Source organism: Martes martes (assembly GCF_963455335.1).
Source record: "Martes martes genome assembly, chromosome: 13".
Classification (NCBI taxonomy): domain Eukaryota; kingdom Metazoa; phylum Chordata; class Mammalia; order Carnivora; family Mustelidae; genus Martes; species Martes martes.
Window position 1 is genome coordinate 518,469 of NC_137901.1, and position 24,872 is coordinate 543,340.

Genomic DNA, 24,872 nt, shown 5'->3' on the forward strand with positions numbered 1-24,872 from the left:
AGCTGTTGCGCGGGTTTTCTTTCTGTTAAAAAAAATTCCTGTGGGAGCTTACTGCTGATTTATTTGACTCTTGGGTTAAAAAGAACCCTTATAATTTAGAGACGTATGCTGGCGCGCTTCGAGGTGCAGTGGTAGGGTCCCTGGGGTTGGTTTGTGCGGAATCTGGCACGAGGGAGGTTCTGGACGATTGTTGGAGTACGAGCAACGTCGGCATCTTTGCTTATGTTCTGAAAACTTTCGTAGTAAAAAATCTTAATGCCGTGTTAGAGGAAATAATCTTCTTGTATAAACTCCACGTGCAATTTATGTACAAATTATCTTCTAATGTGCTTCTCCCCTCATGACTGCCAAGTTTCCTTTGCGGCCGCCGGAGAGCGTTTGTGAGAGAGGCATGTCCCAGGATGAGCACCTTCGTGCGATTCCAGACAGAGAATGGGGTGGGTCCCGGCCCGTCCGCTGCTCCCTGTTCTGAATCCTGCACACGGCAGACAGGGTTGAGACAGTCCTTACTAGAAAGAAATCTCTCTCCCGTGACTCTCCAGAACGTTACTTGGTGTCGGATTTTACCACGTAGACCACGAGCGTCCTGCCGCTTCGAGTTCTACCCCCTGGTCTTCGTGTCCGTCCTTGTGCCGGCACCAGCGGATGTTCATTACGGCAGCTGTAGCGTCAGCTTGAAAGCCGAGAGTGCAAATTCTCTAACTTTGTACTTATTCAAAATTGTTTGGGCTCTTCTAGGTCCTTTTCATGACCATAAAAATAATAGGCTCGTGTTGTCAACGTCCACAGAAACATGCCAGCACTGGGGGACTGGTTGCACGGGGCTGAAACGTTAACCATCTTGAACTTTCCATCGACGAACACGAACATCTCTTGCTTCATTTAAATCTTCTGTAATTTCTTTCAGTGATGCTTTGTAGTTTTGTGTGAAAAACTTTGTGGTTTTATGTGAAATCTTGCTCTTTTGTCACACTGCTGAGTATTTTATTATTTTTGATGCTGTTGTGAGTTGAATTGTTTTCTTAATTTTCAGGTTATTGACACCATGTGAAAATAGGATTTTGTGTGTGTGTGTGTGTGTGTGTTATGATCTTGTATCCTCCAGTCCTGATAAGATAATCTTGCTTATTAGTTTGGGTCGTTCCTTTTTGTTTGGGTGTTTTTGTTTTGTAGAATTCTTAGAATTTTTCGTGTACAGGATCAGGGCGTCTGTAAATGTTTTAGTTCTTCGTTTCAGTCTTTATGACTTGAATGGCTTCTCCTTTCTCTCATTCCCTTTTTGCTTCGAGGGGAGATGGTTATTGCACCGAGTAGGAGCTCCCTCAGGATGCCGAGCAGAAGTGGTGAGAACAGATAGCCTTGCCCAGGTCACAGTTGTAGGAGGGAAGGAGTTGAGTGTTTCATCAAACACGGCTGTGATGAGGGGCGCCTGGTGGCTCAGTCTGTTAAGCGTCTGACTCTTGCTTTCAGCTCAGGCTGTGGAACGGAGCCGTGTGTGGGGCCCCACAGCGGACTCAGCTCAGTGCGGCCCTGCTTGGGGCTCGATCTCTCCCTCCCCCTCCAGCCCTCCTGCTCCCGGGCATGCGCTCGCCCTGTCCCACAAACAAACCCTGTAAAAACGGCTGTTAGGGTAATAGCTGTAGCTTTGTTTTTTTCACGTGTCCTTTGTCAGGCTGAGGACATTCTGTTCTTTTCCTTATTTGAGAGGTTTTTTTTAAAGAATTTTTGAATAGGAATTAGATTTTGTCAATAATACTTTCCCACAGCTGTTGATTGATCTGTCTCCAGGAGTTTGTCCAATTGACACTCCTGGGATAAATTCTGATTGGTCATGGCGTATCATCTTTTTGAAGACATTTTTAGGGATTTATTTGAAAGGGAGAGGGTGCACATACACAAAAGGGCAGAGGGAGAGGGAGAGAGGCAGACTCCCTGCTGAGCACAGAGCCCAACGCGGGGCTTGATCTCATGACCCTGAGATCGTGACCTGAGCCGAAACCAAGAGTCGACGCTCAGCCGACTGAGCCGGCGGGCGCCCCTGTAACCCTTTTAAATGCTTTCAGATTCAGTTTGCTCATATCTCGTTAAGGGTTTGGTGTCAGTGTTCGTGAGACACTGGTGCGAGGTTTTCCTGTGATGTTTTGTGGGCATTGGTGTCAGGGTGACTCCTGCGGGACCGTTGGGGGCCCCGTTCCTGCGGAGGGACTTGGAACCTCACGGAGACGCCGAGCAGGTGGGTGTTGTTTCGCCGTCTGTCTTTCTGGGACTTCGACATTTCCTTCTCGCTGGCACGACATTGTCCGTGACGTTCCCGTGTGGCCCGCCCTTTGCCGGGCTTGGGAGTGATGCCCGCGTCTCTGTCATCTGCTCGTTGGGCCTCCTCTTGTTTCTCTCGGTGGGTCCGGCCCGGGGGCGGGGGTGATGTGCGCCCCGATGCTGTCGGGGAGGGCTGACGACACGCAGGTGGGCTTGCCGGTGTGAGGTGTGCCTGGGAACAACTGCCATGAAAGGGCATCCCGGAGCTGGGGGGGCCGACGTGCAGCGCGAGCTTCACCGGCCTCGCCGCCTCGTGGTGCTCTGGAGGGTACGTGGCCGTCACCGCTGTCCCCCCCGGCGGCTCCGGTCTTTCTTTCCGCCCTGATCAGACCTTGGATATGGGTCTGGGTAGCTCAGGCGCACCTCTGGCTACTTCCTGGGGAGCAGATGGGGTGCCTGGTGCTTCTGTCTACCCCGGGCGGGCACCTCTCGAGCGTATGGACGACGAAGTGGACCAGGGCCGTGAAGACACAAGCCGTGGTGGGGGCGGGGGCAGGTCCTCTAGAGATCGCGGCCCCCATTTCCAGCGCGTTTCCCTGGGAGCACCCACCCTCCTTGCAGGACAAAGGGAGACCCCCCCCCTCGCGTTCTCCCTCCCGGAGGACGTGCTGGGCACGCGTGGCTTTGTTTTCCACTTTGTCCACACCTGTAGCTGGGCAAGGCTGAGGCTGCACCGCAGCTGGGGAATTAACACTTGAATCCTAAATAATAATAATTACTGTTTCTGGTTATTTTGAATCCACTGACAAAGACCTTTACAAAATAATTGCACTGATCAATCCCCTGCAAGTTACAGGGGAAGACTGCTGAGTTGGTGTGTGATGAGAACATTAGTGGGAATTCTGTAATGCTGTTCTGTGAGTACGTGTCATTGTGAGGAACATGTCATGTTCAAGCGCCTGACGTAGCGTCTTGGAATAACACATGGTTCCCATCAAGCAGCAGATGTTTCCTGGCCTCCCCTTAGAATAAAAATCATACTCTGGCCACACCCACAAGCTCCCCGCCGAGCAGGAGCGGAGACATAGCTGCGCACCCGAGATCCGTGGGCCGGTGGCTTGCAGGCACGTTTTGGGGAGAAACAGCCTTAAAAAGAAACAACTTTTCAGAATGTCAGATCAGAGAATCCTGGGGAAAGTGTTGAATAGGAACCATGGATGTGGTTTGCAAACACACAGACAGCTTCAGTGTCTGTTGTGCAGACCGCTGCGCCCCGCCTTCCTGCTGCTGGGGCTTCTTCCGGGTCACTCCTGCCCTCGGGGGGCACGGCGAAGTGGGGGTTTGTATTGTCACCACTGATGCCAGAACTTTCCGTCCCGAGAAAGGGGAGGTGTGGGGGGGGCATCACCTCACTGGCTTCCCAGTGTAATGAGAGGTGGCAGCCGCCGGGGATCGGTGTTCCCTCCAGCGGGCTCTCCTGAGTACGTCATAGTAATTTCAGTAAGTGCATTAGGTAACTAACCGCACCAGTGGCACCAGTGGCACGGGGAGCCCGCAGCCGTGGGGGGTGCTCAGACACCTGAGGTCGGGGAGCGGCGCTGGGTGGCAGGAGGGCTCCGTCCCAGTCCCAGTCCCTTGACCACCGCAAGGACGGGAACTTGCATTTTCTCTCCTGTGGTTTGGGAGTCTCCCACCTGCTCGTCCGAGGGGGTCATTCCAGCGCCCGAGCTCTTCTCCCAGGCCTCTGAAGGCCTTTGATGGATGTCCTTCGGTCGGACCCGTGCGGGGGAGAAGTTCTTCCCGCTGCTAATGCAATCAGGAAGCTGGCCCTTGATAGAATTAGAGGCCCAGGGTGCGTGCTCGGGGGAGGGGAGGGACTAGCCTCTCCCCCTGCTTGCACTGGGAACGAGGGGGCAGGTAGCAATTTGTGGGATTTAGCCAATCATTTTGAAACCTGGAAATCAGGTTTTGGAAAATAAGTTTGAATAGATGAGTTCTCCAGCGTTCTCTAAACTTTTTTCTGGTCCTGTCCTGTCTTCCCTGTGGCGAGCCCTTGCCTCCCACTGCCTGTCCTTAAGGGGTCCTTGGCGCGGTACCTGATGGCATTGTAGTGCTGGTCCTGTGGACTGAGGTCCCACCCCCATTTCTCGGTGAGGAAGCCGACGCTCAGAGCCGGTGCTGCTAAACTGCTTACTGGGCCGGGGTTATTGGGATTCTGGTCAGCCGACTCCGGAATTCTCTCGGTGCATTGTACTTTCCCAGAGCCGTCTGCACGCAGAAACACGGGGCACCTGCCTGAATGATACCCTGGACCTTCTGCCACATGGCTGCCGGCTCTTTCATGGGGAAAACAAGCGGAATAAAGAAACCCAAGACGCCACAGGTTCCTCCGCATCAAGAAGTTCACGCACCAAGTAACTGGCTGTGGGGGTTGGACAGGTGGTGTTGTGGATCCTGTTGCGTAAGCGGGGTCTTATTTCCTGCCGTCAAGCAACTGCTTCAAATGCTCGGCGGAGTATAAGATGCATTGGGAAATGTCTACTGAGGAAATGCACAAAGGGACAAAGCAGATAACAAACACAGTATCTGGCCTTAAAGAACGACCACGACCGTAAGATGAGCCATTACAAAAGCCGAGTTTCGTGCAGAAGCTGGTGTGGCCGCACCCGTCAGCCCTAATCACCTGCTGCAGCTGCGCCCAAGCACGCCCCGCCCCCGGGGGAGCCGGGCTGCCCGTCTGCAGTCTCTTCTGTCCCCACACGGGGCCGCAGTTGGACCTTGAACGTTCCGTGTGCGGCTGGAGGTGCCGTCTCCGGGAGTCCGGCATCCTCCAAATGAGAACGCGAGCTCCGTGCACTCAGCAGGGGGAGGGAGGGACGGGCTTCCACGAGAGAGGTGCTGCCACTGCGCCCAGAGGGGACGAGGGTTCGGAAGGGCTGCGGTACACCTGGGGGGTTGGGGGAACCCACAGCAGCCTGATCGCCTGTGCTCCCCACCCCAGGAGGGAGCAGCCTGATGGCCCCAGCGCTCGGGGGCAGGGGAGCCGCCGGGTCCACCCGCAGGGACCTTGTGTGGGCTGACTCCTGGCTGCCGTCTCGGTCCACGCCCGTTGCCCAGTGTGGTTATCACCGGGTCCCTAGCACATCCCCGTGTCCTAGTTGACAGAGGACTCATGAGCTTCCTGGTTCTAAGGGGTAGACCGGGGGGGGGCCTGTGGGCGAAAACCCTGGGGGTCTGGTCCCTGGCACAGGGACTAGGAGTGGACAAACCATCCAAACCAAAGGCGGAGACTGGGCTGCTGTGGCACTGGGGCCCGGGAGCTCCTTGCGCTAAGCCCGCGGGGCCTGCTGTTGTCAGTCTCCATGGGGACCTGCACCGAGCAGAACCCTGGAACTCAGAGCCCGCGGCAGCGGGGACACTCAGGACCCCGGCCAACTGTCCCCAGGCTGGGGGACACTGGGGACACTGAGACCAGGATGGTGGCCTGGGAATGGGGAGAGGGTAGAACTTCCAAATTTCCCTCCCCTCCCCTTCCTCCCTCTCCTCCCCTCCCCTCACTCCTTCTCCTCCCTCTCAATCCCCTTCCTCCCCACATAATGGAACGTTACTGAGCCTTAAACAGAGCCTTAAACAGGAAGGCTCTTCGGGCCCCCACTACTGCACTCCCCTCTCCCCTCCTCCCCCTCCCTCCCTCTCCTCCCCCTCCCTCCCCTCCCTCCCCTCCCTCTCCGCAGAACAGAATATTACTGAGCCTCAAACAGGAGGACTGTTATGGCCCCCGTTACCGCACAGATGATTCTGGAGGACTCGGGGCCGCGTGATGAGGTCCCTGCAGCCGTCAGATCCGGAGACAGGAAGCAGGGGTTGGGCGCGGGGACTGGGGGAGCAAGGGGTTTAGTGTTTAGCGGGTCGGGGTGAGGACCAAGGCTCGGTCTCCCAGGGGAGCCGAGTATGGGGACCGGAGTACAAGGGGGTGAACATGCTGACCTGTTCGTGTCGCGGAGCTCGGTGCTTAAAAATCATCGTGATGCTAGATTTTGTGTTAACGTGTGTTTTGCAATGAGTTACAAAATGTAGGAAGATCCTCACCTTCATTGATGCTCCTTTTGGGGGTTGTGGGTCCCGTGGGACTCTCCTGAGGCCCCAGTGTCTCCAGAAGGACCATGACGTCCAAGTCAAGACACAAAATTGGTGGGATTTTTTTATTCCTTTTAAATTTAGTTTAATTTTTATTTTTTAACAATAAAAATACTTCTTAATTTTTTAAAGGATTTGTTTATTTGTCAGAGAGAGAGAGAGAGCGAGCGTGAGCAGGGGGAGGGGCAGAGGGAGAAGCAGGCTCCCTGCAGAGCAAGGAGCCTGGATGAGGGACTCTATCCCAAGACCCCAGGATCATGACCCGAGCCGAAGGCAGACGCTTAAACGGACGGAGCCGGCCAGCCACCCCTTGACCACTTTTTTAAACAGAAAGGAGGAATTCCAGAATCACAGTGTGGAGGGCTGAGGGCAGCCTGAGCCCAGGCTCTGGGAACAGCGGAGATGAAGGCCCTCGTGGCGTAGCCGGGCGGGCCTGGGCGTGGGGACACCCACAGGGTCCCCTGAATGACATCTGCCCGTTCTGCACCTCGCCATGGACACGGCTTCGTGGGGGCTGCTCTCGCTGTGACCCTTTCCTGTCCTTTGCTCTGCGGCGGTAGGCCGGCACACGGCACTCACCGCAGGAAAGGAACCGACGGCATATCGTAGGTGGATCTCACTCTGGTATTCAAGGCCAATAAAACCTGTCCAAGCAGTTAAGGCCCTCTCCCTCCCACCCGGACTCCACGGGGACAAGTGTCGGGGCCACCAGGAGCTTTCGTGGGGGCACCTGTCCTCTGGGCTGACTCAGGCTCCTGCGGGGCAAGGGGCTCGGACGGCGGTCCACACAGCGCGCCTGCCCCAGCGGAGGTGGCCAGGGAGCCTCAGACCCCTTCTGCTTCGAGGGGTGATCCCTGGCAGCCACCTTGCAGGAGTGAGGCTGGGAACAACGGGGTGGGAGGGCCGGGAGGATGGGGAGAGTGGCCCAGCCTCTGTTGAAGACAGACGCTCTCCTCGTGCGCCAGATTTCTCAAGAAACGTTACTACCCAAGTATTTCCACCGAAACGTTTGTGCTTCTGCACAATTTTAGGTCGGAGTTCCTTGCTGACGGAGTTCCGATGTGGGCGAAGTTTGCCTCGGCCCCGACGGCGGGCGGCCAAGGAGAGCAGAGCCCCACCAAGCGTTCTTGGTTTGAGCAGAGACAAACACTTCCGGAAGTCTGGTGACAACCCCAGAGGGGACACATGTCCAGTCCACGCCCCCTCTGCACGCTCACTTCTGATTCCTGCCGAGAAGAGGCAGCTGCCCGCCAGCGCCAAGAGGCCCCATGGCAACCTCCCGAGGAAAGCCTGGAAGCCACCGCCTGTCAGAGCCTGGAGAGGCTGGTGGGCTGTTCACCCCGATGGCTCTCAGACCCTGGGCCGTGACGCCCGTGCCGTTCTGAGGGGGCAGGGCCGCCTGGGGTCCGCTGCTGCCTTGGGGGACACCCTGCCCTGAGCCCCTCGTTGGCATCTGGCGACGTCCCAGTGCCTCGGGCCGACGTTGCTCCCACCAGAGGGTGTGTGCAGCCCAAGCCCGCTCACCACAGGGCCCTGGACCTCACGGGCTTGGTGTGGGCACAGAAGGTTCCAGAAGCCGTGGGCCTGTGTCTGGCCCTCAGCCCATCATGTAGCCTGAGCGGCAGGCCGTCCCATCCGTGGTCTTCAGGACCCCTTCCCTGGCTTTTCCAGAAGATAATTCTTGCACGTAGACACTCCAGGTCGGTTCCCCTCCTTGGCCCGCAGGGTGGCCGTCCACAGTGCTGTTCTGACCGGGGTCCTGGGCCCAAGCAAGTGACTGCGGCCGTTTCACAGAAAATCCCACGTGCCGTGCTTTCCCTGGTTTGAAGACACCTGTCTGAGGCCGTCCCTTCACAGCTGGTCCGGAGGCATCCTGGGCAGCAGCCACAGAGTGAGCCGGGGGGACCCCAGGCCCGGTGTGACACCCACTCCCCTGTGCCCGGGCCGAGCTCTCTCCGGTTTCCAGCCCTTCTGCTCTGGCTTCCTCGGGAGTGATGTCTGTGTTGATGCCTCCGTCTGTCTCCCGCGTCCACCTACCGGACTCCCCACAGGTGAGTGAGGGCTGACCCCTGTCTCCTGTCCTCAGAGGCTGAATTAGGTGATGCCTGGCGCGCGGCGGATGCTCAGAACGGCACTCGAGAGAGGCAGCGGTGACAGGTGCGGCGTGAAGCCTGTGTCTGACAGGGCTCTGGCAGGGGGACAGACACGCAGATGGTGACAGGTCCAGCAGTGTCCCCGCGATGGTTGGCACTTCACAGACGCTGACGTGGGGCACCCACGTTGCTCGCCCTCACGTGGAAGTCTGTGCGGGAGCCGCGGCCCCCGTGGGCCTGGTTCCATGTCTGAAACACGGCTGACCCCATCCCAGGCCGCAGTGGGGAGCAGGCCCGCCACCCGGGGCAGGACGCTGTCACCCCCTCCCCAAACCCCACGTTTACGTCCATCCCACGTCTGCACTGGAGTCACAGTGTGCGATCGTTTCGTGGCAGAACTCTCCTTTATTTCATTTGAACTTCTGCTTTTTTGTTTCAGGTAGTTATTTTTTGATATTTCCCAGAATTTTTTAATAATTCTTTTGACTTCATGCTGTTTTTAAAAAAAATTAAAAATGAAAGTATAAAGTAACATGGAGTATCACTTATTTTCAAAGTTAAACACCGCTGTCAACGTCCCCCACCGCTGCAACGCACTCTCAGACTTTAGAAACAGGAAAACCCACTGCACGCACGTGGAATGAGCACACACGTCTCTCCGGCCCAGGGCCGCTGCGGCCACCTGCCTCCCCGAGACTCCCCCGCATGGCGGCCTTGGCAGTCAGCTGGCTCTGGGGCGGACCCGCCAGGGTCGTGGGTCATCCGTCCGCACGGCCACCACTTTTTACTTTGCTTTGAAGGTTTACAACGCTCCTGAACCCAAATGGGACGAAAGCTCGCGACGCCCAGATGCACGTGAGGAGGGCCAGACCAGGTGGGGACTCACCTTGCTGCCGACAGGAATTGGTGGGAGCAGCAGGACTGGGGGGCGTGGGGACCTCAACGCCGCGCTCCCTGGCCCCGCGGGGACAGGAAGACCGACTTCATCACGCGGCCACTCAGGCTGAGAAGCAGAAACATCCTGACTGTGTTTGGAGAGGGTTTATCTCGAGGACGCAAGGGCACAGCGCACACCGCACACCGCGGAGACGGTCCCGCAGCCCAGCCCCCGTCTGTCTGGATCCCGGTGGGAGTGAGCCGCGCCCTGCGCTCCCTGGAACGCAGCTATGGGGGGTGGGACGAGGTAGGCACCTGCGGCCGGAACCTGTGCCTCGACCGGACCCGGGGACCGGGGAATGGTGTCTGCCACCCGCTCGCCGGAGGGAGCGGCTAGGGGGTGCTCCCGCGGACCCCGAGTGTGTGCATGGGGGCGTGGGAGCAGCTGCTGACTTTGTCAGGAAACACCCCCGAGGGGACCCGCGGAGGCGTTGCCTGTGAGCGGCAGGCGGCCAGAGCCCTGGAGCCTTTCTAGCTGGACCCCGCAGGCCCTTCTCTGTGTCTCTCTGCTGGAGGCCGGCGGTGCACCGGGCACTGTGGGGCTTGCTGTCACTCCGGGGACAGACGCAAAGGGGACCTTGCCTCTGGAGACAGGAGTGGGGTGGGGCGCAGAGTTCAGTGGGAGGGACAGGGTAAAGGTCTTCTAGAGAGGGACTGGAGGGGAAGCACGTGGTCCTCCTGAGTGAGAGGGACCGGCCAGCCCAGCTGGTGCGTTTTGGAGCAGCCTGGCCCGATGCTCCGGGGCCAGTGGGGCTGGGGGAGAGGTGAAGAGCAGGGAGTGCAGGGGCTGGAGAGGCGGGGGCGCAGGGGTCGAAGAGGCGGGGTGCAGGGGCCGGGGAGGCGGGCGCAGCGTGTGGGATGCAGACGGCGTTAAGCTCCCCCGGCAGAGGACGGGCACGAGCTTGTACACGGATGAGCGACATGTGTAGGGCGCGGTCTCAGTTGCCCCGCGACCCTGTGGGGTCGGCATCGCCACCGTCCCTCTGCACACACAGGGTCTGGGGGACCGGACGTGGCCCCTGCCAGCTCCCAGTCCGGTGGAGGGTGACAGCCCGCAAGCCCCACGGCGTCCACGCCGCCCACGGCGCTCGAATGTCACTTGAGCCGCGTGTCTGAGCGTCGCCGCACGCTGGCACGGGCACGCACGCACGCGCAGCTCTACGTGACCGACGACCCTTATTCTTGGTCACCGTCACGGACACTAACCTCCCCGAGAAACGTCGCACACGGAGTCCGAATGCGCCGTGCGGCCGCTTGGAAGCGGGTTGGGGGACCGGACGGTGGGACGCGCGGGAGCCTCGCCACGAGCCGCGGTGACAAACCACGCTGACTCGGTTCCTGAGCCCCTCGAGCGCGCAGTGCTCCGCCCGCGGGTCCAAGGTCAGGGCGGCACTCGGACCCCCGGCGAGCTGCTCCGCGTCCTTGGACGGCCCCCCGCCGCGACGGTCCGGGGAACCCCCGCGGCGAGTCCGAGCCGGGACCCCCGGCCCCACGAGGACTTGGCGCACCCGGCGTGCCATTGTCCCAGGAGACTCGTGGAGGACAGGTCGTCCGTGACCGACGAGCCCGTTCCGTCGTCACAGCGACCGTCCCCACCGCGCGTCCGGCTGCGCCCGGTGCCCGCGGGATGCGCTGCAGGAGGCCGCCCCCGCTGTCTGCTCACCCGGTGCCCGACACGCGTTTCCTCGGCTTCTGTCCCAGCCACCGTCCACTCCGGGACGCTCTGGGGGACCGCGGGGCCGACGCCGAGAGCCGCGGAAGTCACGGCGCGAGGCCTTCCCGCCCAGAGACTCACCTTCGGCTCTGGGGTCTCCCCGGGGTTGCTGCTGGAGACCCCGCCTGCTCCCCGCGCCGCACTCCTGCTGCCCAAGCGGCCGCCCTCCCACGCTTCCTCTCCCCGGTCTCGTCTCCGTGTGAGGAGCCGAGTTTTGTCCCAGAGCGTTTCCGCGGCCACGGCCCCGTCCTCGGTCCCAGGACCTCTTGGGTGGGTTTTGAGCTCTGGGTTAGGGTCAGTGCAAGTCACAGCCGCGGCGCCTTGCGGAGGGTGGAAAACGGGGTCTCCTGTCCAGGATGCGCGGACACTGGGGATCCCGGCTGCTCTGAGACTGGGCTTCAGTGTCTCCAGGGAAGCACGCGGCTCTTGACCTGACCTGGGAAGGGGAGGCGCCAGGCGTGGAGATGGAGAGAAGCTTCTAGAACCAGGCTGGTGGCCATGGGGCCAGAGCTGTGGGTCAGGCCCACTCTCGGCCTTCCTCTCGGCCGTGTTGCTGGCCACCAACCCACCCGTTTGGGGTCTGTCTCCTCTTGGCTCTGCTGACTGCTGTTTGGGTTCACAGAAGGTTTGCAGGGAATTCCCGGGAAAGCAGGAGCAGGTGTGTTTGCACGGCATCTTCTCCCGGCTGGGCAGTTGTAGCATCATTTACAACCCTTTACGACACCCCACACCCGGCACCTGACGGGAACAAAACGGCGGCATGCCACAGTCTCTATGGCTTGGGGAAGTTTCCCTCCGCCCCGCGGGCCCCATCACTGTCCGCAGGCTCTCAGGCATGGACGCCCTCCCCGGCGGGGGCCTGGGGCCCCCCGAGCCATGTCTGCCCCACAGGGACGTGGCTCCCCTCCTCAGCACCTGCCACCCCGGGGCCAGGAAAGCAGCCTCCTCTCGGGGCCTCAGGGGGATGTCCGGGAAACATGTGCACCCAGCTCCCGGGGGAGAAGGCACCACATGCGGCACCGCTGGCCCCCATCGGGGGACGGCCCCTCTGGCTGCATGCACCTGTCCTTCCCACCCTGACCTCTGTCTCCGACGCTGCTGGTCCCCGACCGCAAGCTGTGGCGGGAAGAACGCGGCGCCGGTCCGCTCCCATCCCCTGCTCTGCAGAAGCGGGCAGCCAGTCCTGCTGAAATGCGGGCACAGCGCGTGGGAGACGGAGGTCCAGAGAGATTTCACTCCCAGACGTCGCACCAAGCTGACTGCCTGCAGCCAAACAGGCGTGGGAGTGGCCGTGGCCTTGCAGCCTGGCCTGGTGGTCTTCCCGGGGTGTCGAGGCTCCAGGTCCCGAGACACCGGGGCCCAGGCGTGGCCTGAGATGGCCGACACCTCTGGGGAGGGTTTCTGCTGGTGGCACTGCAAGTGCTTCCCTCGGGGACCCGCAGGCCTTGTAGCCACGTTTGTCCCTGCCCCCGCCGGCTCTGCCGGTCCCTCCAGATCTGTGGGTCTCCCCTCCGGCTCTGCGGGTCCCCTCCCCCGCCCTCACGCTCCTCTCTGGCCAGCGGGGCCCTCGTGCCCCAGGGTTCCAGCCAGCATGGCCTCACCTGAACCCAGCACAGCCTCTGCCCCGGACGGCACATTTCAAGCAGAAGAGAGAGGGAGACATCTTCGTTTAGAAGTCCGGCGGCAAGCTGACACCCGCTAATCTGGGCGTTGGAGATGAGTGTCTCCACTGGACGGTCACTGCACTTGTGCCTTGGAAATCGATGGTCTCCTGGTTCCCGGAGTCGCCTCTGCGGGTCCAGATGGCTGGCGCTCGCCCCGCTGAGCCCATCAGGCTGGCTTCCCGTCAGGCGGGCTCCGGGCCGAGTGGACAGCCAGCTGCCATCTGCCTGTTAGGAGCCTTTAAACACAGGCTTCTCCCAAACGCAGATTCCAAAAGTGGGTGGAAAGCGCCAGTGACTTCCTGATGGTGGTGACCGTGGACGTGATGTGGGTATACTTAGCGCCAGGGTGACAGCTCCCGCGCCGGGAAGACAGCCGTGGGCGCTGCTAGGTCCCACAGCTGCTGCTCCGAACCTCTGTGCTGCCGGTGCGTGCCGGAGCCCGTCCCCCTGGGAGTAGTGGAAGAGGCACAAACACCCTTCGCTTCTGGGGAGCTCGGCAAACCCTCCGTGGCCTCTGCATGAGGCTTCGTCCCGCTGAGCGTGACTTTGGCGGGGGGGGGGGGGCGGCGAGAGCAGACTTGAAAGAGGTGACTTCGTCTGCTGCTCGAAGCGTCCGAGACGGGGCCCGTGAAGTGAACAAAGGGTAAACAAACGTCCTACAGAGAAATGGGGGGCACCACGGAGGTCGGAGGGGACGCAGGGAGCCCGGATTCATGGCCCCCGGGGTGCACGTGTGGGCTGAGATTCCAGGTCTGAAGACCCACAGGACACAGCCCATCACTGCCCGGGGGGGGGGAGCCCGACCTCGGCCCCCGGCTTCCCTCCAGCCCAGCACCGGGCTGGGGGCATCAGAGGCCCCTGGAGAGGGCTCTCGCGGGGAGAAAGACCTGGTGCGCATCTGCCCCCTGGGACCGTGTGGACAGTGGACCCCTGACGCTCCTTCCCAGGAGGCCGCAGGGCCTCCCCAGGAATCTGTGCACATTTTCTCTGCGGTTGGGGGTGGGAGGCCGTGCAGAGCGTCCCCGGATGCGGCCAGAACGGGTCTGGCTCATGTTGGCGCCAGAGAAGACCGTGCCACGGAGCCTGCTGGCTGAGTCAGGACCAGGCGCCCTGCAGGGCCGGGAGGCCCAGGGCTCGAACGTGGGTCTGTTCGGCACCAATTCCCACACATGCCGTGTTCTACATTAACCTTTCGAGGTGGTCTCCACACCCTCTATGGAGGGGCCTCTGTCTGCCGAGGATCTGAGCTGACCACCTGTGCGGGGTCTGCTGGTCTTCAGGCCCCACGCGGGGCTGACGCGGCCCTTCCACCCGCCTGGCCTGAGCGTGTCCCGCACTGTCGCAATGTCATAGACCTTGAACTGAACGGGTAGCTCGCATCCCGCCCGCAGATGGAAGGTTTTCGGTGTGTTTTATTTTGCCGTTCTTGTATTTTCCAAGAAGGGTCCCAATGTCCAGGCGCGCACCCGCTCCCATCCCAGTCACTGCCCTCCGGCCGCGTGGCCTGGAAACTGCACGTCGGCAGGCCCAACCCCCCAGGCCATGGGCAGGAGGGTCTCGCGAGGGGCCTGGGCTGCCCAGACGCCCGGCCACGTGTCCCTGCACCTGCGAGGTTTCCGTAGGAATAGGGAAGGGGAAACTTCCAGTTTTCCTCTGAAAGGGGAAGCTTGGACCCATCATGAGTGTTTTCAGTCAGATTACTGTTCCTGCTTTCTCCAGAAATAGTTCCCGGCCGGTGAGCCAGGCTGACGTCACAGACAGGACACTCACACAGGGAAGCCCCTCTCTGCCCTGAGGACCCCACATGGTGACTCAAAGCCTCCTTCACGAGTCAATGAATTAAACGTTTACGGAACTGCTTGTTGGTCTCCTGAATCAGAGCTGGGACACGGGTTTGCTCTCAAAAGCAGAATGTTGCTGTGATTTTAAATATTCTCTTTGATAGAGGAGCTCAGGGTGTAGACAGGGTCTGTAACATGGCTTTGCCTCGGTGGGGGGACGGTCCTGAAAGCACAGCAAGCGGTGGCACCAGCTGCAAGTCGTCCACGTAAGACTGTGAACGGGCAAGTCTTTACAAGGCGCCACGGCGGAAATCCCTCATGTAGTGCCGTTTTGTAGGATTTTCAAGGCCATATGAAATTAATGCTGACTTTTGACTTAAATCCAGCTGTATCCTTAGGTTGCTGTCAATTCATACTTACTTATATAATAATATAATCAGGAGATTTGTTGGCTCCTGTAGTTGAAGGTCCAGAGGATCAGGCTTCAGGGATGGTCTGATCCAGCAGCTCAACGATAACATCAAATCATTTTAAGTCTTTCTGTTCTATCTCATCCTGTTGCATCTCATCACAAGGGGGTTTCTAACAGCGACTTGCCCATGAGAGTGAGATTCTCTCTGTCCCCGTATCAGATAGAGGTCAGATCTGGAGGGACGCTCCAGCAGACTGACTTTGGGCCACATCTCCAGCTGGAACTAGTGAAAATGGCAGGGGAGAGTTCTGTGCTGGACAGCACCCATGAGGACAGGCAGGTGTGGCTTTCCCAAATGCCAGGGGTCAGCCAGGTGATCAGCCTCTTCTGTGAACACAGGATCTGGGGAGATTCCCTCGCTTTTTAGTGTATGACATGATGGTGCTTTCTTTACACCTGATTCTGATACTGTCGGGCTTGGGCAGGGGGCTCACCCTCAGAGCCAATAAAATCTGACAAACACACAGGGTAAGGGCGTAAGAAACCTTTTCTCTTCTGAATATAGGTAACTGTAGAACATTCTAGAGAATTGCAGAAACCAAAGCCTTCTCTTTCCCAGTGCCTGGTTAATTAGCACTTGGATTTAGATGGATTTTGCCTCCTGCTTTGGCAATATGGATCTCCCCCCAGAGCCCCAGTAGGGCATCACTCAGTGGTCCCAAGAGGTGCACCCATGTGAATGGTGGGTTATATTTGGACTTCTTTAATAATAAAAGGAGGATTTCCTACAGTTCCCTTACCCGAAGGATTTGACGGGACAGCAGCACCACCTTCCACTCCTGGCCCTGACGCCCCCCCACCTCGGACTACTGCCCAGGTGGACAGGGGTGGGGGCAGGAGGTGGATGTGGTGGGGGTGGTGAAAGCAGTGTTAGCTTACGTGGGGGCCCCACCCAACTGTGGGGTACAGGGCGGAGGGAGGGGCCAGGGGAGGGGGGCATCTGTGGGGGACCGACATGTCTGCTGGAGGCAGGAGGCCCCCAGGCCCCACGTCCAGGCTGGGACCCGCCAGGACCCCCTCCAACCCCACCCGCTACATGCAGGCTCCGAAGGGAGAGGGACATCCGCGCTCTTCCGCTCGCGGTCTTGGAGGTCCCCCAGCCCCCCAGCCCATCCCACAACCTCGGCACCCCCCTTGCGGCTGGGGCTGTGAGCGTTCTGACTCTGGGGCACATGTTTGCTTGGACACATCCTCTCTGTGGTTACCCGTGCTTCTCCAGGGAGCGCGTGACCATGACGGGGCGTGGGGGAGCCTGGCCGTCGGCTCAGGGAGGGGGGCCACCTGGTCCCCCCAGGCTCCTGCCCTGCTACTCACGCACGCCCCAGCCACAGGCCAGGATCCACACAGCTGGTGCCCCCGGCTTCTGTTTCTGCAGCTAAGGAATCCCGGGCTGTGTCTCTGCTGCCCCCAGACGGTGACGCTGGCTTTTGTCAGGGTCTCCCTGATCTTCAGCGCCCGGAGACCCTGACTCGGGCGCCCTGTCCCCCCGCGCCCCTCCCCCTGCAGGGCGGGCACACCCGTCAGCGTCGCACAGTTCCTGCCCACAGACTCCACGGAGCCGTGGTGGACGGAGGCGGTCGTCACTGCGCCTTGAAAATCCCATCCTTTAATGAAACTTAGAAACACTTCCAGTATTAAGGCAAGAACGTTGGCAAGGTCACCCTGCGGTCCTCCGCCGAGACGGGTCCTCTGTGTGCTCCCGCGCTCTGGCCACACAGAGATGTAAAGGCACCGCGGGACGCAGCCCACTCGGGAGCCCACGTTCAGGTCCCACAAGGGGCCCTGAGCGCTGTGCTTTGCCCGACCTCTCCGGACCCCGCGGCGCCTCCTCTCAAACAAGGAGGAGCGGGACGCGGGCTGTGACCCTAGCTTTGCCGCAAGGGGCAGCCCCACGGCCCTCTCCCTTGGGCACACCGTGTGGCGGGTGGCAGAGACGTGGGCGTCCCCTACAGCGGAACCGAATGTGGGTCCAATAAGGAGAACAGCTTCGGGCAGGAGGACTGAAATTCTTACCAGGGTGTCGTCCTGGGGGGCCATCTTCAGAACCAAATAACCACACGTGGTGAGAAACGACCCAGCGTTAACGGTGTAGAAGGTGACGATGGGTCTATGTATTGGAAAGTTACCATAGGTTTGGCCTGTACGTAGTTTTTATTGTAAAAACGTCTGTGACGAGATACAGACTATTTGAGCGCTTTGAAGGACATCGCCGTTACGTGACGCAAGGACTTGGGTGCATGTCAGGTTAGGGATTTCGTCCAGGGAGTTTGAAACACGGTTTTCCACCCGCGTCTGCCTGGCCCGGTTCAGCGGGGATGTGTCCCTGTGCGGCACCTTATCTACAAGGCTTGGCTGAGGGACGATTCCACGCCTCTGCTCTTGGGGCAGCCAGCAACGCCCCGGATCGTCAGGGCGCCAGACTTAAGGAGAGCCCCCGCCGTGCACACGCACGCACACACGCACGCGCACGCACGGAGGGGCCTCTGCTGCGGTCGGGAGCGGCGGAAGCTCGGCAGGCCGCCCCCCCCCGCCCACCCCCCCCCCCCCCCCCCCGCCTTCATGGACCAGCAGGCACGCCGGGTCCCAGAGGCCGGTCAGGTGGGGCCTCGCTGCGTGGTGTCTGGGAGGGGGGCCCAGCCGGAGCCCGGGGCACAGTCCCTGCTGTGGACCGAGGGCAGGAGGGGACGGGGTCCCTGCCGGTCGGGTCTCGTCAGGCCCCTCCAGACCCAGAGCCGCGAGCTGAAGCTCTCTCCGGTCGTGGGAACATTCGTGTCATTTTGGGGGACCTCACCCCACAGGACGCTGCAACAGCCCGTGGAGAAAAGCAGCGGGTGGAGGGGGCGGGTTCAGGGTCAGACCGAACCTCTGGCCGCACCGGTCCCCCAACCCAGGCCTGCACACGGAGCAGAACCTTCGTCTTTAAGGGCTCCCAGGAGCGTGGAGATGCCGGGCCCACGCAGCCCAAAGGGTCATCTTCCCAGCTCCTTCCTGCCTCCCACGCTGACCGGTTCCAGATGCTGTAGGGGTGGGACTTGTGCCTTCAAGGTGGGGGGCCTTCCCTGACCCCAGCTCCTCTGGCCGGCCGAGGGATAGAACGCAAAGTGGGAGCACCGGTGGTGTTTTCCTTAGCGTGTGTGGACATGGCTGGTTCTCCCAGGGAGGGCCAAGCGCAGGAGGCGGCCGCCGATGAGGCCCTGGGGGATGAGGCGGCTGACCCAGCGGGGGCTGTGGGCAAGCCCTCGCCCTCTGAACCCTGAACCCCCGGCTTCTTCATCTGCAAAATAAAGGGTCAGGACAGGGGTCTGGTATCCAGTGGTGTTTCCACACTTTGTTCACAAAAGCTACTCTTTCATTCATGTGTTGTTTGTTTTGTCTGAGCTTGAAGAACATCAGAGCTTTTCAGTACGTTCAAGGGGCTGTGCAGAGATCACCGGGTCCCAGTAGGGCCTTCCCGCCAGCTGCCCCTCCGCTCCGCTCACCAGGCCCCACGAGCACCAAGCTCCTTCCCGGGCACGATCCACCCGGTCTGGACTTCTGTGTGAATGGGACCCACGGCACAGGGCCCCTGGGGACCAGCTTTTCCCGCTCAGCAGCCCGGCCCCTGGTTTCCAGCTGAGAAGCCCTTCCTCTGGCTGACGGCGTCATTGGCTATTTCCCAGAGGGTGTCTTAGAAAACCTTCCTGAAATGCTCTCGAATTCCTGAAGTCATCCTGGTTCGAAGGTCATCACCACGGAGCCAAATACGTAAGTCGGGACACTTTCCTGCTCTGAACACGCCGGCGGCCGCTGAGAGCCCAGTGCGTCTCAGTGAAGCAGGACAGGGCAGCGGACATACCATGTCCAGGGACACAAGCCCCCGTCAGGCTGGCTGACAAGGGGAATCAGAGGTAGAGAGTCACCCCTGGCCGGTCTGGTGGGAGCAAACACTGGGTGCAAGGTTCCAGGCTGCTCCCCGATGGGCCGTGGGTGAGAGGGGGAGGGGCAGGATGGCGCAGGGGACCCTGGGTGAGAGGGGGAGGAGCGGGATGGCGCAGGGGACCCTGGGTGAGAGGGGGAGGGGCAGGATGGCGCAGGGGACTGTGGGTGAGAGGGGGAGGGGCGGGATGGTGCAGGGGACTGTGGGTGAGGGGGGAGGGGCGGGATGGCGCAGGGGACCCTGGGTGAGAGGGGGAGGGGCGGGATGGCGCAGGGGACTGTTGGTGAGGGGGGAGGGGCGGGATGGCGCAGGGGACCCTGGGTGAGAGGGGGAGGAGCGGGATGGCGCAGGGGACCCTGGCCACACACGCCCGTCCCCTTAGCCTGCCTCTCCCTGAAGGGCATGTGGCCAGCAGACAGGCCAGCAGGCCGGCACCCCCTCCCCCGCGGGCCGGCAGCGGCTGCACCTGTACGTCCTACTCCCCCCTCCCCGGAGGCCACCCTTCCACCTCCCCTGGCTGCTCCCAGCCTACCTCTGCCCCCAGCTGCCCCTGGGCTTCTACACCCCACCCCCCGCCGTGCCCCTATGTGCACACGCCAGGGAGGTCACCTTCAGGGAGCTGTGGAGTGGCCTCGGGTCTGCAGCACTGCCGTCAGACTGCTGGCCCCCCGTGGAAGACCGTCTGCCGCCGGCCGCCGGGGCTATCTGGCCCCTGTGGTCTCCCTCCCTGCCCGTCCTCCCGCCGGGCATCGCCAGTGGAGACGACGGTGGTGGGGATGGCCATGACACCCATGTCGCGGTGGAGATGACTTCACGGCGCCGGCAGTGATGTCACGTGAATGATGGTGACGGTGCCGTGATGCCGTTACGACAGCGATGGTGGTGATGTCACAATGACGGCACGCTGCTGCCGGGGATGATGGCGAGGGTCAGCACGTGCTGTGCACATTTGGCGTGTAGTAACTCAGGGAGCCCTCTTCACCCCCTTTTACGGATGAGGAAGCTGAGTCCCGGGGAGTTCCTCCACTGTGCACGGCTCTGGGCTCCCACCCTTTCCTCGGCCGGGGGCACCCGCCAGCTCTGAACCTGTCATTCAAGCCCCAGCTGGAGGGGCAGGTGCTCCCTGCGGCTCTCCCAGCCTTCCCCCGCGATCCCACCGCCACCCCTTCTTGGGGCACCAGGCGGGCTCTCCGGAGTCCTAAAGAGCAGACCCGTGCCATGTCCTGTGGGACAGCCGGGCCCAGAGCCCTGAGCTGTGACCATGTGCAGTGTGCCAGGAGGACCCCTGGGGCCGGAAACCACCTCACTTCCTCTCCCTTTGCTGACAAGGCGCGTGGGGGCTCCGTGTCCACTGGCCGTTGGGGCTGCAGGCGGTTCCCGCACTCCTCTGTGTAGCGGTGGCCTGTGGCCGCCCCGCCGAGGACCCCAACCCTCCGAGGAGCCCCTCCTGCGCTCCCGCTGGGCCCTCCCTCCTGCTCACGCCCCTCCTCGCCCAGACCCGGGTCAGCCCGGCTGTCCCCTTTGCTGGCCGCCAGATGCGAGGGCTGGCGCAAGCAATTTCCCGTAAATTACTGTGAAAGGGCGTTGCCGTAAGGCCAAACGGCGCTTGAACGGAAGGGGGAGCAAAGGCCGCTCTCGGCCGCCGGAGCTCGGAGGCGGCCGCTGCGAGCGCGCCCCGCGCAGTCGCCCGCCGAGGAAGCCTCCTGCCCCATGTAGGCCGCTGGGGCCCCAGGAAGACTGTTTGGGTCGTCTTCTCTCTGGTGCTTTCAGATCGCAGCGTGTTGTCTCTTGGCCTGTAAACACCAGGACAGGAATCCATGAAATCAAACATATTTCAATGAAAATTGTGGTTACCAACTTTCGCTTAAAATAAATGACAGGGTTCCTTAATGGAGATGGTAGAGGTAGGTGTCTTCGAAAAGCAGATTAGAAAGAGAATTTTGTAGATTAAGTCTTGTTCCTACAGAATCTTGTTCCTAGAGAATCTCTCGGAAGGAGGGGTGCGTGTTTGAGTAAAAAAAAAATCCTCTCGTAATGAAATTCTCTCCCTCTTGTACTATTCACTTAGCTCTCGGGGTGAGACTGCCTCCAGTTGAGTCTCACCAAGCGATGAGAACCAAGTTCAAGTAACAGCGTCACTACCTGGGCCTTTATCTCCTGAAAGCTGTGGTCAGGTCAGGACCCACCACGGGCGACTGTCAGACCGATAGTGGGCCACCTCATGGCCTTTGTGACTCTCGCCTGGTCTTTCAGTACAAACGGCGCGTTGGTTTGGGACTCCTCATTGGCACTATATTCTACCGCTAGATGAAATTGCATCTACAAAATTCAACTTAAATTATTTTCCAGGGTTGTGGAAAAATGTCCTGCATATCACCAGATGACTCGTCCTCCAGACCAGTCTTGTCAGCTGCAATGTCATCAGGAAATCTTGCTGGCGGCTGCAGCAGAGAGCACCGGTCTCTGTCCTGCTGACTGTATCGGTCCAAATAAGATTTTCCACATTACACAGACCCAGTACCGACCATCTTCGATGCCACCGTCATGTCTCCATTACGCAGGCCACAGGGGCACAGAGCGGATTGCGGATTTTGCCCTCTATGCCCCCCAACCTCGGTGACATGGCGCCCTTCTAACCACTCTCCCAAGCCAGGCCACTCTTTTAAAGAGCACACCTGACCCCTGTGTGTGGCAGCAGGATGGGGGACAGGACCGGGGCCCTGAACTCCACCAAGGGCTCCGGAGGTCAGCTGGCGACCTTTGCTCCCAGACAGAATCTACACCTACAGTACGGAGGTCCCCTTGGTCCCTGAGGTCCCCGTTGTAATGTCCCCGCCGAGACTTTGTCCCAAAAGAAGGGAGAAGAAGAATATGGTGAGTAAGACTTGCTTTTGTCGGCGGGAGTCAACAGTAGAGGGCTTGTTCTGATCCGTCTGGGAAGGTGTCCTCCCTCTGTAAGACCTACCGAACTCCCGCGCCCACTGCTCCACCACCCACATTTGATGCAAATGAGCTGTGTACTTTTCGAACTCATCTCTAAAACTACCATTTTAGCCTTGGCCTTATTACTTTGCAAATGATCCCCACTTCGTCCAAGCATTCATTCCTTCTCGCATGTGGGCTTTTAACAAATATCACCCAGTGCCGTGACCGCAGCATGCGTGGGGTGCCTTTCTTGGACCGCCGAGGAAACACGCTAATCCAGCCGTAGGACTCAGCAAAGGTAATGAGTGTTGGGAGAGGTGGCCCTGGGTGCTTGAAAGAGTCCCTCTCGATGGAGAGCTGGCATGTTTTCTCAGGAGACTGACATGGTCAGATCTGTAGGTTTTGTTATTTATTTACTTAACTATTTTTACTTTTTTTTTTTAAATAAGCTTTACACCCAACATGGGGCTTGAAGTCATAGCCCTGAGATCGAGAGTTTCATGCTCTGCCGACTGAGCCAGCAAGGCACCTCTGTAGGATTTGTTTTTTAACAATTATTTTACATTTTAATCAAAATAATTCAAGAAGTGAAATAGAACCCATAGTGTTTATTAAGAAAGTCAGGAGTCCCCAGCCCACCTCCCACAACCCCCCTAGAGGAACAGCTTTTCAATTTTAGTGATTTCATCCAGTGTTTCGATCTGTATTTCTAGGCAGTACGAGCACCTGCTCTGCCGTCCCTGCTGGAATTTTCCCACTGCACTGTCGTCGCCCTGCTGGGTTAGACGAGGGCTTTGTTGTCCAATCTGCCTGTTCCTCGTACCGCCCACATAGCCACTGCACTCTTGTTGTTCGTGTCAGCATTTGATATTTGCAATATTGTGTAAGTTTTGCTCATTATTCAGTCAGTGATCTATAGGATGGCCATAAAACCCGGAATCAGAGATTTTTTTTGACACGAACTGTATTACAACATCAATAAACCATCTCATTAATTAATTTCTGCATTCATCTGCATTTTCAGATGGTGGCCGTGCTGCACTCTAACAACACGCTCTCTTGTGCAACTTTCTGATTTCCTGGAGTTAGTTGCTTCTTTTGTTTTCTTGATGTTTCTACGTTCCCGTCACTAAGTCTTCTCCAACTCCCCGGCAGCTCTGCAAAATCTCACTGAAGAAGCTTTCTACAGGGTCGCAGGGACGAGGTAATCCACCTGCTCTAGGTTGGGTGGTGGCTGCCCTAGCCATAGGGGTCATCACGGGACCCCTGCAACCTGCCCGGAGAACTCATCCCCTCCTCTACTGATTCACGTGTCTACCTTTTCTTTGGCGCACAGTCACAGAGCCCTCAGGGAGCCACTCTCCGTGGAACTTTGCAGGCAGCCTGTGCCACCCCAACTCCAGTGCCACTGACGCTTCTCACCAAAGGGTTTCAGGGTCTTTGTATCCCTGGTGACCTAGAACTTCATAGTAACTTGCTTTGACCATGGAGGCCAACTCTGCCTTGTCCACCAAGAGGGGTGCCAGGGAAGGTGATGGCCTCTCCCGGACCAGTGTGGCCCACCCAGTGGTTTCATGCTGCCCCAGGCCTTAGCAGCCAGTACGTGACTCAGAGGGGGAGGCCGCTGTTTGAAGAGGGAGCGTGAGGACAGAGGGCTGAAGAAGACCCCATCTCCGGGGAAATCCAGCCCCGTTGGGGGATCCCTGACTCAGACATTGTTCTAGCTCTGGGGCTCTCCTTGAAGCCGTCCACTGCTGGGGCTGCAGGGGACAGGGCAGACTGTGGGACTGTGCTTACTCTGGCCCCCTGCCCTGCCCTGGGCCCAGAGTCCAGTGGCTTTCATTACCAGGGAGCCAGGCGAGCACAGAACCCAGATCGTCACCCGTCGGGTGTCCCCTAAAGCCACCTCCAAGGCTGCCTCCAACATGAGTCCACTGCACAGTGCTCCAGAGAGCTGAGCGCACTGGGGACACGAGGGCCCGGGTGGAAGGGAAGTGGTGTGGGATTTCCCACACCGCTGGGTCACTCCGGCTCCAGTGTTCTGGAACTCACTCGGTAGCCACATAGCCACGAAGTTGGGGCCAGTCAGGTGTGCTGCTCGCGGGGCACTGGTCACCGGGTCCCTGTCTGGCTCGGCCCCACCGTCCCTCAGGTCTCCATGCAGCCGGGCTCCTCACCCTCAGTGTGCTGGTCACCGGTCCTCCTACTGCCCTCGAGGTGGCCCACAGCCTGGAGGGCACAGAGGAAGCCTGGAGTGCAGACAACCCCACAGCCACCCAGACTGAGAGGTTCCGGTTCCCCATGGCCAGCCCCTCACCTCATTGCCTTGGTCTGTGTCTTCTCTAGCTGGCGGCCTCTGGGTGCCATGGGGAGTGCACTGTGGAGGCTGTGTGAGCCCCCAGGACGCTGCCAAGGGCCCGCTCAGAGACTGACAGGCACCTCCCTGCTTCTCTCCCCTTGTCCCCCTTGTGCTGAGCAATAAATAATTTGGGACAAATTTTATACTAAAATATGAGTTGTTGTTCTGAACTTCAAACCTAGCTCGGCATCTGGTACATTATCTGGCAGACTGGCCGGGGCAGGGTGGGAAATCCCGACGGGGTCGGCGGGGCCCGTGAGTCCCGGCGGCTCCGAGCTCACCGCCCCTCCTGCCGGAGCGTCTTTCACCCCAAGACCTAGGACGGAAGGCGGGACGCTCTTGGCAGCGGCCAGTCGCTTGCCCCGAACGTCCACCAGGGGCTCTGCTCGCCCCTTCTCCAGAGTCACTGGTGTCAGCTGGGCAGACTTCAGAGGAGGGCGCGGGCCGCTGAACAAGCCGCAGTCCACACGCCGTGTTTGTGTCCCTGTGGTGGCGGCCTCTGACCGCCCCCCCGTCCCTTCCCCACGGGGACACTTTCTTATCACCAAGGAAGGCGTGGAGGGTAGGACCAAGACTCTTGGGAGGGACATGGGGGCTTCATGCCTGGAGACCCACAGTG